This window comes from Mirounga angustirostris, unplaced genomic scaffold, assembly GCF_029215605.1.
Source record: "Mirounga angustirostris isolate CCGP_5_RB_7025 unplaced genomic scaffold, mMirAng1.0.hap1 SCAF_8, whole genome shotgun sequence".
Lineage (NCBI taxonomy): Eukaryota > Metazoa > Chordata > Mammalia > Carnivora > Phocidae > Mirounga > Mirounga angustirostris.
In genome coordinates this window covers 130,671,284-130,675,778 of record NW_026991716.1, presented here as the reverse complement: position 1 = coordinate 130,675,778, position 4,495 = coordinate 130,671,284, and positions in this window count along the sequence as shown.

Here is a 4,495-nt window from a genome sequence, read left to right as displayed (position 1 = left end):
TAATATTGCTGAAGTTTATGGCCCATACACAAAATCGAAGGAAATACTTTAGGAAGCCATGTAAAAACCTAAAAATGAGCTCATTATAATTGCAACTATATAAATATAGAAGAACATGAAAGGGAATAAGCTGAAAAATTGGGACTGAATTATGGACCTTTTAAAAGGTCCATAATTTTTTTTTTTTGCCAATATTGCTGCAATTACAAATCATCAAAAATCGTCAAACCATAAAAATTTACAATTGACATAAAAAATTGAAGGAAATAATAAATTTCAATTCAGGATTAATGAAAATGAAGATGAAACTTTTTCCCAGCCAAGTTTACAGACTTCCTGGATATGTCTGATGAAGCCCTTGGACACCACTTGAAAAATTTCTGCAATGAAGGCATACCATGCCCAATTTGTATTTTCTTCTTTTTTTTTTTTAAGATTTATTTATTTGAGAGAGAGCACGCACGGGGTGGAGCCGGGTGGGGGGCGCAGAGGGAGAGAGAGAATCTCTAGCAGTCTCCCGACTGAGCAGAGAGGCCGACCCGGGGCTCAATCTCACACCCCTGAGATCACGACTTAAGCTGAGATCAAGAGTTGGTCACTTAACCGACTGAGCCACCCAGGTGCCCCCTAATTCATATCTTCTTAAATGTAAGGTACAATTGGAATATTCGTACCTCTAAATTTTCTGAATCACAGTAAAAATTAATTTGCTATATTAAAATTAACCAAATAAGAAAACAAACGTAGTAGTGCTTTTTCTCTTCAAGTAAAGGTTAAATGAATGGAAAGCAATTATTTTTATTTTCTTACAAAGTTTTTTCTAGGGTGCCTGGGTGGCTCAGTCATTAAGTGTCTGCCTTCAGCTCAGGTCATGATCCTGGAGTCCTGGGATCAAGCCCTGCATCGGGCTCCCTGCTACTCAGGAAGCCTGCTTCTCCCTCTGCCTCTGCTGCTTCCCCTGCTGTGCTTTCTCTCTGTCAAATAAATTAAATTAAAATAAAATAAAATAAAATAAAATAAAATATTTTCTAGAGTGACTTTTCTGTATTGTTAACAAAATTCTATTTTTTTTAACTTTTCCTGAGTTTTAATTTTATTTTCTCATCTATTTTTATATACTTCTACGATAAACCACTATAATATTTTGTTGCAAATATTATATGTATACATAAAATTTCAGCCAAGAAAGGAATGAGGACATAATTTTTTTGTCATTGACCTTACTGCATTTTGCCATGGCAGACACCAGAATCCTAGCTCCACTATAATGATTTTAAAGTTGAAACCACAAGAATGTGTGCAGTCAACAATGAAAATTATACTCTGCCAGTTTTTTTTTTTTTTCTGGAATCTATTTTGCTAAATAGTACAGGAGGAAAATCCAGCCACTTTACTATGCTAGAGGATCTCCCCCTTGTGCCTAAGCTTTGTATTGAACTCAAAAGGATTGAAAGTCATGATATATGGCATGAGTTAAAAAAAAAAAAAAAAAGTAAGGAAAAATGAGACTTTCCTTCTCATATCAAGCAGTTTCTCAATATTGAGGGTTTGGGGCTATAAGTCTAATACAAATACCATTCTAGCAGGACCAGAATAATTGGATAGCTTCAAATAATTTGCAGTAACTGAAGACTTGCAAATCTTAATGGGAGTTAGTTGTCCAAAGATGTTCATTCAGCCTCTTTTATAATAGCAAAAGTTTTGAACAATCTACATAACAAAAGAGAATATGATCTAGCTCTATGATGAAATGTTTGTAGCCATTAAAAATCACATTTTTGAGGCAAAGGGAACAAAAACAAAAATGAACTATTGGGACTTCATTAGTATAAAAAGCTTTTCACATAACCAAGGAAATAGTCAACAAAACTAATAGGCAACTGGGGTGCCTGGGTGGCTCAGTCGTGAAACGTCTGCCTTTGGCTCGGGTCATGATCCCAGGGTCCTGGGATCGAAGCCCGCATTGGGCTCCCTGCTCCGCGGGAAGCCTGCTTCTCCCTCTCCCACTCCCCCTGCTTGTGTTCCCTCTCTCACTGTGTCTCTCTCTATCAAATAAACAAAATCTTAAAAAAACAAAAAACAAAAAAACTAAAAGGCAACCTATGGAATGGGAGAAGATATTTGCAAATGACATATCAGATAAAGGGCTAGTATCCAAAGTCTATAAAGAACTTATCAAACTCAATACCCTCCCCCCCAAAAAAATACTCCAGTCAAGAAATGGTCAGGAGACACAAACAGATATTTCTCCAAAGAAGACATACAAATGGCTAACAGGCACATGAAAAAATGCTCAACATCAGTCAGCATCAGGGAAATGCAAATCAAAATCACAATAAGATACCACCTCACACCTGTCAGAATGGCTAAAATTAACAAGTCAGGAAATGACAGATGTTGGCAAGGACGCGGGGAAAGGGGAACCCTCCTACACTGTTGGTGGGAAAGCAAGCTGGTGCAGCCACTCTGGAAAACAGTATGGAGGTTCCTCAAAAAGTTAAAAATAGAGCTATTCTATGACCCAGCAATTGAACTACTAGGCATTTATCCAAAGGATACAAACATAGTGATTTGAAGGGGCACATGCACCCCAATATTTATAGCATCAATGTCCATGATAGCCAAAATATGGAAAGAGCCCAGATGTCCATTGACAGACGAATATATATATATATATATATACACCTCTTGTGTGTGTATATATATGTACACACACACACACACACACACAAATGGAACATTATTCAGCCATCAAAAAGAATGAAATCATGCCATTCACAGCTATGTAGATGGAACTAGAGGGTATTATGCTAAGTGAAATAGGTCAGTCAAAGAAAGACAAATACCATATGATTTGACTTATATGTGGAATTTAAGAAAGAAAACAGATGAACATAGGGGAAGGAAAGGAAAAATAAAATAAGATGAAAACAGAGGGAGGCAAACTATAAGAGATGCTGAACTCTAGGAAACAAACTGAGGGTTGCTGGAGGGGAGATGGGTTGGGGGATGGGGTAACTGGCTGATGGGCATTAAGGAGGGCACTTGAATCACTAAATTCTACCCCTGAAACTAATAATACACTATATGTTAACTAAAATGAATTTAAATAAAAATTTTAAAAATCACATTTTTGAAGAATTTTTAACTATGGGAAATTGACCACAATATAATATTGAATAAAGCAGTATTCAAAAATGCATATATTTATGGAAAACTCCCAATTATATAATATATACTTCTTATTCATTCAACAAGTACGGTTTGATCTAACTGATCAGGCTAACAGACCCATTTCATCCTTTGGACTTCAGTGCAAATAGCATCACCTCAGAGGCTTAAAAAATTACTTCCAATGCTAAAATTCATCACCTATCAATCAGTCATTCATTGCCCCAACCGTGTGTGGGACAAATATGCAGAAGCCACAGTGGGTAGCTGCCCCAAGAAATATACAACTAATGGGATTCAACACTTCAGAAATGTCTTCTGTGTGAATGATTTTCCCTCTTATTTTCTAAAAGGTCTGAAAATGGAGTGGATACTAAAGAAACTGGAAGGGGGGAATGTCACCCACCAAAGAAAATCAGAAAGGATGAACAATGTGAATGGTGGTCTCTAAGGGATGGTTTAGCTTAACCTGATGCTCCACTCACAACAGCATCTCCCTGTCTACAGATTACCAAGGAAGGGAAAAGATCAGGTTTTACGGAATATCAGGTGGCCACTAGGGGGCGCTAGAATGCTAATATCCCTGCATGACTCCTTTTCCTAGGGGACTCTGGATTTGAGATTGAATATAGTTCAAGTTGACCAGAAATAACTTTTCTTTTTCCAGTAAAATGGTGAGAATGTGACAGGTCACATGATTCATAGGAGACCAGGGATTAGAAATCCAGTATTTATGAGTCCCAGGCCATTACTGAGTCCCAGGCCATACTGCTACCCAAGGGAAAAAACAAAAACAAAATCTCCAACAAACTTCTATCCCTCCAGCAGGAACTAATTAGCAAATTAGAAAAAAGTAAAATGACAACAACAATAACAACGAAACCAATTAACCAGACAAAAACTTCAGGAGTTGGAAAAAATACTTCAGGGTTAAAAAAAAAATTTTTTTTCAGACAGTAGGATCCTTTTTTATCTTAGTATGTAAAAAATGTCTAAATATGGAGAAAAACTTAGAAATACATACATAAAAATCAATAAGGGTATTTGAAGTTGCTAGGATTATGTTCTTGTTTTTCCCATTTTTTTTTCCTTCTGCTTTATTCATTTTCTGTAATTTCAAGATATCGCTGATTGCTTAGCATGGCAGACATTACATCAATGCTTCATTCAGGTTATAAGACATGCATGTGTAGAAGTGTTCAGTCTCCCCAACACCTACCCCCAGTTCAGAAAAGAAAACAAAAAGAGTAGAGAGGAGAAGAAAAGTTTTATGGAGGGAGAGGCTCTAAAACAAGACTCAGTGGGGGTCTGGGCAGAAACAACT